This window comes from Rattus rattus, chromosome 7, assembly GCF_011064425.1.
Source record: "Rattus rattus isolate New Zealand chromosome 7, Rrattus_CSIRO_v1, whole genome shotgun sequence".
Classification (NCBI taxonomy): Eukaryota; Metazoa; Chordata; class Mammalia; order Rodentia; family Muridae; genus Rattus; species Rattus rattus.
Window position 1 is genome coordinate 75,669,106 of NC_046160.1, and position 9,517 is coordinate 75,678,622.

Sequence of the window (9,517 nt, forward strand, 5' to 3'; positions counted from 1 at the left end):
TGATCTCTTATGGTATTATCTTATGTCTGTACTACCATCCTGCATTCCCTTATAAGGCCAACTTGCTCATAGTGGATGATATTCTAGCTATGTGTTTGTATTCAGTGTGCCGGTATTTTACTTAGGATTTTAGTCCATTAAGGATATTAGACTGTAGTTTGTTGATTTTGTGTCTTTATCTAGTTTGTGCACTAAAGCAATACCAACTTCATAGAATGAATTTGTGAGTGATCCTTCTCTTTAAATTTTTTTGAAGAATTTAAAAGTTATTGGTGTGCTGGTTCCTCTTTGAAAGTCTGTTAGAATTCTGCTGAGAATCGACTTAGCATCTTCTTGCCTGAACTTCTTTTAGCCAGAAGGCTTTTCATTTGTATTTTGATCTCTCCTTTTGTTATGGGTCTTATTATGTTATTATTATCTTGAAAGGATACTATTATATGAGTTTAGGAGATAATGCTGAGAACAGTGCATGTAATATAAGTAGTAAAATTGTAACTTCTTTTCTATTTCTAAAGCAAAAGAGACACAACTAATTATTGTAATGAACAAATGTAAACAGATAAAGGAAGTTTGCATGGTATAAGAAAAATAATTGTAAAGCAATTCTAACTAATAAACAGTTAGATTTCAGGAGAACATCTTTTGGATATAAGTAAATTTTATTTATGTATAAGAGAAACTGTAGAATTGAATAAATGTTAAAAATGCATAAAGATATGTCATTCTATTACCATGCTGGTAAATTTAGATCAATTTTACTAACATAAACTGGAACAAACCCAAGGACAAAGAATGGTGACTGAGAAATTACCTTTAGCAGATTGTCCTGTAGGCATGTCCTATGGGGCATAGTCTTGATGGCTAATTGATTTAAGAAGCCACAGACCACCATGGATGGTACTATCTCTGGACAGTTGGGCCTGTCCTCTTTAAGAAAGGTAGGTTAACAAGGCAGGGAAACAAGAAAGCAAGAAGCTCTTCTTCTTGATTTCTGCTTCAGTTTCTCTTTCCTGTCTGAAACTGCTACTCTGGCTTCATTTAATGACATACTGTTACCTGTATGCCAAATAAAACTTTTTTGCTTGGTGCTTTTTGATACATGTTTTGTTGTAACAAAAAACAAGCTTTCGGACAAAGTAAGAAAAAAAAAGAACGCATACAAACTACATTTGGGACAAGCTCCATTCCCAGCAACAGATGAACAATAAGTAGTTTTGGAGGCTTTTTTTTTTTAATCTCATAATGCTTCTCTGGGAATTATTTTTTACCTTATTGTTTTCCTTATGTGGTATCCCTTTGACTTGTACTTCTGTCAGTTTTGTATGTGTGCATGTTTGTTTATATATGTAAAATTTATGTCCACATGTGTATTTGTTTCCTTGAGGTTTTTCTATTCTTTTTGTTTCCTACTGATTGTTTTGTTTTATTCTAGTTTGTTTTACTTATTTGCTTGTTTGTTTTGTTTTCTTAAAGAGAGGAAAAAAGACTTGGAGTTGGTTGGTAAAACACATAAGGTTCTGCGTAGAGGCGATGGAGGAAACCATGATCAAAGTATTTTCTATAAAATAATTTTCAATTAAAAAATAAAAGAGCTCATTCATACAGTTTGTGTGCCTTGCATTTACTTTATTTGAAAAATTTCTTGTACCATTTTGAAGACCTTGAGGGAAAGAAGAAACATTTCAAAATATGTAAAATGTAAACTGGTAATAAGACTTCAAACCAAAAACTTTCTCTTTTCTCTGTTGTTTGATTTAATAGTACATAACATTTTAAGGTGTTTGAAAAGTGTGCTTAGTGTAAGAACCCTATGGGGGTTGACTGAAAATAATAAGTTTGTTGATGGTGATGGTAATAGTGTATTTCTTATTAATTTTTAGTTTTGTTCTCTAAGTCATTGAAGCTTGAAATTTTTAATGATTAATCTGCCATAGTGTTCCAGGAAAATAGGAGTTTTAGTAAACCAGCTACAATACACCATATACCCTGGTGATATCAGAACTAATATCATATCTAAAGGAAATAAAACCAGCTCATTTGAAGTCACAATCATGTCTACTACATGAGTTGATGGTAAGTGTACCAGGTCTACAGGCTTCCTCACAGCAAACATAAGTAACTGTGGACTTTGACTACATTTTCATTTCTCTATCTACCACAACTACTGTTTAATTTCTATTGCAACATGATTGGTTCTTTTATGGTTCCAAGTGTAAATAAAATGAAATACTATGAAGTAGGTATAATGTTTCAGTCTAACTTATTTAGGCTATATTTTTCAGGTTCTAAAGTAAATTGTAAAAAAAATGACAAGTGATACTCATTTTCTTATAGCTTAATACTATTCTATGGTGCAATTAAACATGTTCATGTATGCCTCTGATATATTATGATGAAGTTAGTATAAGAGAAATTCCTTTGGAAGTGATTTTAGTACATATTTCTTCTGAACAAACAGATTCCTACCTGGAGGAAGAGGTAGTGTCATAAACCCAGGAAACTAATAAAATTATTACTGGAAGACACAATAGTAAAGAACATGGGCTTCTTACCCTCTGTATCAGAGTTAGTTTCATCAATACAAACCAACCACATTAAGGCCATTGGAAGTGTGATGTCACCCTTCTGAAACATTGGTATTCCATTCTGAGGAGACTAGAAAACTTTATAAAATGTCTATGAATTATGGAATAATAATTGTGTATCCTAGCTTGCTTTCTGTTGCTATTAGAAGCACCTTGAACAGAGGCAAATTTGAGAAAAGGGAGTTTATTTTATCTTACAGCTCTCAGTTTGTAATGAAGGGAATTTGGGTAGAAACTCAAGGCAGAAAACTAGAGGCAGAAACTGAAGCAGAACATTGAAGGGATGTTGCTTCCTTACTTGCTCCCTGTGGGTTTCTCAGTTTCTGTTTTTATGTAACCCAGTACTGCTGGCCCTGGGGTGACACTGCCCACACAGCAGTAGGCTAGAATTTCCCATTCTAATTATTACTACTAAAAATGAAAAAGAAAAAAAAGTCCCCATGGATTTACCCAAAGAGCAATTTTTATAGAGGCATTTTTTCTGGATTGAAAGTTTCCTCTTCCTATATGACTTCAGTTCATTTTTAAGTGATGGGAAAAAAGTACCAAAGGAGGTAATGCTTCCTACCCATGGGATCATACTCATCATTGTCCTTCAACAATAAGCAACTACTAACACATATTGCTAATGGTTTTGAGTATTTCCTTTGTCTCAGTCAAGGTTTCTATTGCTGTAAAGAGACACCATGACCAAGGAAACTCTTCTTACAAAAGGAAACATTTAATTGGGGCTGGCTTACTGGGTCTGAAGTTTAGTCAGTTATTATCATGGTGGAAAGCATGGCATTGTGCAGGAGGAGCTGAGGATTCTATATCATGTTCCAAAGCAAAGAGGAGAAGAATGGTTTCCTGGTGGCCAGGATGAGGGTCTTAAAGCTGACACTCACACTAAGATACTTCCTCCAATAAGGCCACACCTCCAAGTAATGCTACTCCCTGTGCCAAGCATATGTTGTGGTTTGAATCACCACATCCTTATGTTAAAAAACATATCATTAGCGTTTGGTGTAGACAGAGGAGCCAAAGTTTCGTTATAAAATACTAGTTTGAGTGTTGGGTAGTTCAGAGAGTGTCTGGGAGCACAGTAAAAATTATAGTTAAGAAGTTTGGATGAAAATACCACGGGTTTTCTGTGTGAGTGGAAAAGGTCCTTTTCAGGGAACCATAGCGATGTTTTCTGAAAAATCCAGTGTAAAGAGTGAGTAACCTGCCTATGAGTTGTTTGTCCGACCTGCTGCCCGGCAGTCAGCAGAAGTTGGGGACCACCTGGAGAGAATGGAGGACAAGATGTGCGAAGAAGAATGCAAAAACACAATGCCAACCAACCAGAGCTCCCAGGGACTAAGCCACTACCCAAAGACTATACATGGACTGACCCTGGGCTCCAACCTCATAGGAAGCAATGAATATCCTAGTAAGAGTACCAGTGGAAGGGGAAGCCCTTGGTCCTGCTAAGACTGAACCCCCAGTGAACGTGATTGTTGGGGGGAGGGCGGTAATGGGGGGAGGATGGGAAGGGGAACACCCATAAGGAAGGGGAGGGGGAGGGGTTAGGGGGATATTGGCCCGGAAACCGGGAAAGGGAATAACATTCGAAATGTAAATAAGAAATACTCAAGTTAATAAAGAAAAAACGGAAAAAAAAAAGACAGGAGTCTGATCAAGGCAACAAATTTTATTTTTTTCCCAAGGCTTAATTTATGCCATAGCAGGGGTAACAGACACTGTGGTCTTGTGGTCAAGTAATCGGCTGACATCAACAGGACTTTGGTTTCTGAGAAATGTCACAAGTTTGTCATTGTTAGGCAGTCTGACCACCCGATTTGTATTAGCCTTCTATTGCTGGCTGAGGATTTTCCATTGTCCTGACCTCTTAATGAACCCAGGCATCATATTTTCATTTTAGCATTTTTCCATTTTATTTTACTCAACTCTAACTATAATATTAACAGCAATAATGGAGGGTTTTAAGGGCATAGCTCCCAACAGTTGTTGATCAAGGGGACTTATGAGACTCCATAAAACACCAGATTCTTGCCAGTAATGTTGGTTTCCTGTCTGAATTAAATAGTAGCACCATATTATTAGTCATTCCTCACTTTATAGCCCATTCTGCAGGAGAAATCTCATATCTTATTCTATGCGATATAATAAAAGACTTATGGCCAGAGAAAATATAGAGCCTAGAGGGAAAATAATAGCTATTGATTTGTTAAATATATGCAATATGATTCAAATAGCTTTCTAAACATTTGTTTTCTTTCATAGAATATGGCAGCTGTCAGCAAGTATGAACTTGAAGGGAGTTTTCTTATTTCACAATATGCAATGGTTAGGTTGCAGACTTATAAATGATTAAAATGCTAAGATTATTTATTGCTGAAGAATAAAAATCAATGCTCACATAGACAGACACACATACAAATAAATACATAATAAATAAATTATGAATAAACATATCTTTATAAGGAAGCATTGAAGAGAGGGACCAAAGGAATAGGATTAAATGGGGAACTTCCTCTGAGCATACATAGTCTATCCTAGACACAAGACTTAAACACCAAATGAAATTTAGAAGATTCAAGGAGGTCATAAACCATTAACAAAGCCTTGTTTCAAGTTAGTGGAAGTAGTATCAGTTGCTGAAAAAGATTATGCTTTTCAGTGGGAGCTTAAAATTGGGTAGGCAGTTTCACAGATTTCCTTCTCACTAATGTTGCCCATAAGGCCTTTCAGTGAAACAGGGTTTCAATCATCCAAACTTTTATAAGTAATCTAAGTTTTAGTTAATCTTATATTGCACTGATAAGAAGCTATGACCAAGGACAGTTATAGAGAAAAAATCTTGAACTTTTAAGTCTCAGCAAGTTGGAGTTCATGGCGAAGGTAGGCAGCATAGCACAGTTAGAACAGATGAGAGCTGACATCGTGAGACACAGTCACAACATAGAATAAAAAACTGGGAGAAGTATAAAAATTTCAAAATTATAAATTCTATCCTCACTAGCACTCTTCCTCACAAAAAACATACATCGCAATATTTCCCAAACAGCTCCACTAACTGGATCCAAGTATTTACATTTATGAGCCTGCGTTTCTTCCCTTATTCAAAACAACCACAGCTAGTCTTTCTGTATTACCTCAGAACTAACTGTGGGATTGTCCCACATCTTCTCTAAAGCACAGGTAAAAACTGCCTCTTTGAACACACATGTAACTACTAAGGCTAACTGATTCTTCACACTCACATGTGACGTCACATAAATTTGACTTTGTTCATCTTTGCCATTATCATCAATTCTTCAATTAGTTCCTTGAAAGCAGAGACGAGGGTTTTTTCTCTTTATTACCCTGAACTCCAGACAGCATATTATATGTGTGCTTTTGACAATTTGTGAATTAAATTTGAATATATAAGTGTCATTATGCAAGAACATTAATTTATAGAACTAAATATTTCATTTGCTTGTTAAGTAGATTATCACGATACAATATGATATGATATGTTATTTTCTTCTCATCGATTCCCTGACAAGTTCAGAAATACAATTTGATTGAAGTGGTTTTTTTCCTCAGTTCTCCGCTGATCAGAAACATTACAAATTCAAGAATCCTCATCAGCTGTTTTGAATGGCTGCTCTAACTTTTGTTGGCAATATTTTAAATGTGTGTCATGCTTCAGTAGTGTAATAGTCACTACTCTATTGTTGTGAAGAAAAAACATGACCAAGGCAAAATTTAAAAAAGAAAGCACTTAATTAGGGGCTTGCTTACAATTACCATGGAACTTTAGTGCATTATCATGGCAGGAAAAAGACAGTCATGATACTAGAGCCGTAGGTGAGAGATTTACATCCTAATCCAAAATCAACAGGCAGAATTAAAGAGTCACTAGACCTGGTCTGAGTTTTTGAAACCTCAATGTAAACCCACAGTGACACACCTCCTCCAGTGAGGTCACATCTACTGCAGTAAAGTCATACTTTTATTATTTTAATAGTTTAAAATATATGATGTAAGAAACTAGTTTTTTTTTTAATTTGTTGACTTTGGTTTTATGTCTCAGTATGTAGTTTGTGTTAGAGAATTTTCCATGAGTTTCTAAGAACAATGTTTCTTCTTTTTTTGTATGTCCTTATCTCTTGATATCCATATGATCTAATTGATATATATTGTCATTTAATTCCAAGGTTTCCACGTTGTTTTTTTTTAGTTCAGATATCTGCATATTAGAGATAGTTGATATCATCTACTATTACTGATTTGAGGTTAAACTATGTGTTGAAGTCAAGCCAAATACTTTATTTATGAATTTGAGTATGCCAGAGGTTAATGCATATCTGCTTAAGATTGCAATGTCTTTGGATAAATTGTTTCCTGGAATAGAATGAAGACTCCTTCTTTATACCTTCTGATCAATATAAGTTCAAAGACCATATTATCAGACATTAAAATAGAAACACCAATTCTGCCGATAGTCTTATTTTATTAAAATACTTTTTCCATCTTTTTACTCTAAGGAGGTCCCTAACTCAAATTAACACAAATCTTTTGTACTCAACTAAATGGTGGTTTTGTTTTTGATATATTCAGCTAACCTGTGTCCTTTGATTTGGTACCTGAAACAAATGATATTTAATGCTAATTCTTGAATGGTGTTTGGTGATCTATCATTTGGGATTTCAGTCTCCACCACTTCAACCACTACCAGCACTCCTCCTTCTTCTACCACTACCATCCCTCTTCATCTTCCTCTTCCTCTTCTTCCTCCTCCTCCTCCTCTCCATCCTCCTCTTCCTGCTCCTGCTCCTCCTCACCATCCTGTTCTTCTTCCTCTACCTTTTATTTTTAATTCGATATTTTTTGTTTATATTTCAAATGTTATTCCCTTTCCCGATTTCCTGGCAGTAAGTTCCCTATCCCAATCCCCTCCCCTTCTTCTATGAGGGGGTTCCTTCTCCAAAACCACCATCCTTCCTAGCCCCCCAACATTCCCCTGCACAGGGAGAGTCCAGCCTTGGCAGGACCAAGGGCTTCTCCTCTCAGTGGTGCCCAACAAATCCATCCTCTGCTACATATGTAGCTGGAGCCATGGGTCTGACCATGTGTAGTCTTTGCGTAGTGGTTTAGTCCTTGGGAGCTCTGGTTGGTTGGTATTGTTCTTATGGGGTTTCAAACCCCTTCAGTTCCTTCAATCCTTTCTTTAATTCCACCAACGGGGACCCCTTTCTTATTTCAATGGATTGTGGCTAGAATTCACCTCTGTATTCGGCATGTTCTGGCTGAGCATCTCAGGAGACAGCTATATCAGGCTCCTGTCAGCATGCATTTCTTGGCATCATCAATATTATCGAGTTTGGGTGACTATATATAAATGGTGGGGAAGGCTTAGAATCCCATTCCTTCAGTCTCTGCTCTAAAATTTGTCTCCACATCCCCTCCTATGAATATTTTTGTTCCCCCTTCTACAAAGGACTGAAACATCCACACTTTCGTCATTTTTCTTCTTCAGACTCATGTGGTCTGTACATTTTATTTTGGGTAATTCTAGCTTTGGGACTAATGTATACTTATCAGTGAGATCATACTATTTTTTGTTGATAGGGTTAATTCATTCAGGTTGATATTTTCTAGTTTCACTTATTTGACTATAAATTTCATGAAATCATTATTTTTATAACTGAGTAATACTCCATTTGTAGATGTACCATATTTTCTGTATCCATTCCTCTGTTGAAGAATGTCTGGGTTCTTTCCAGCTTCTAGCTATTATAAATAAGGCTGCTATGAACATAAGGGAGCCTGTGTCCATGTTGTACATTACAGCATTATTTGTGTACATGCCCAGGAGAGGTATAGTTGGATCCTCAGGTAGTGCAATATCTGATTTTCTGAGGAACCTCCAGACTGATTTCCAGATTGCTTGTACATGTTTGCAATCCCACCAACAATGGAGGAGTGTTCCTCTTTCTCCAAATCCTCACCAGCATCTGTTGTCACCTGAGATTTTTATGTTAGTCATCGGATTGGTGTGAGGTAGAATCTCAGGGTTATTTTGATTTGCAATATCCCTGATGACTAAGAATTTTGAACATTTCTTTAGTTGCTTCTCAGCCATTCAATAGTCCTCAGCTGAAAATTCTTTGTTTAGCTCTGTACCCCATTTTTAATAGGGTTATTTGACTCTCTGGAGTCTAACTTCCTGAGTTCTTTGTATTTTTTGATAGACCTCTATCAGATGTAAGACTGGTAAAGATCTTTTCCCAATCTGTTAATTGCAGTTTTGTCCTCATGACAGTGCCCTTTGCCTTACAGAAACTTTGCAGTTTTATGAGGTCCCATTTGTCGATTTTTGCTTTTAGAGCATAAGCCATTGGTGTTTTGTTCAGGAAATTTTCCCCAGTGCCTATGTATTAGAGGCACTTCCTCACTTTTTCTTCTGTTAGTTTGAATGTATGTGGTATTTTATGGATGTCCTTGATCCATTTGGACTTAAACATTGTACAGGACAATAAGAATGTGTCAAATTGCATTCATTTACATGTTGACCTTCAGTTGAACCAGCACCATTTGCTGAAAATGCTATCTTTTTTCCATTGGATGATTTTAGCTCATTGTCAAATATCAAGTGACCATATTTATGTGTTCATTTCTGGGTCTTCATTTCTCTTCAACTGATCAACCTACCTCTCTCTGTACAAATACCATACAATTTTTATCACTATTGCTCTGTAGTACTGCTTGAGGTCAGGCATGCTGATTTCCCCAGAAGTTCTGTTATGGTTGAGGATAATTTTCACTATTCTGGGTATTTTGTCTTTCCTAATGAATTTGCAAATTGCTCTTTCTAACTCTATAAAGAATTCAGTTGGAATTTTGATGGGGATTCCATTGAATCTGTAGATTGCTTTTGGCAAAATTGCCATTTTTAC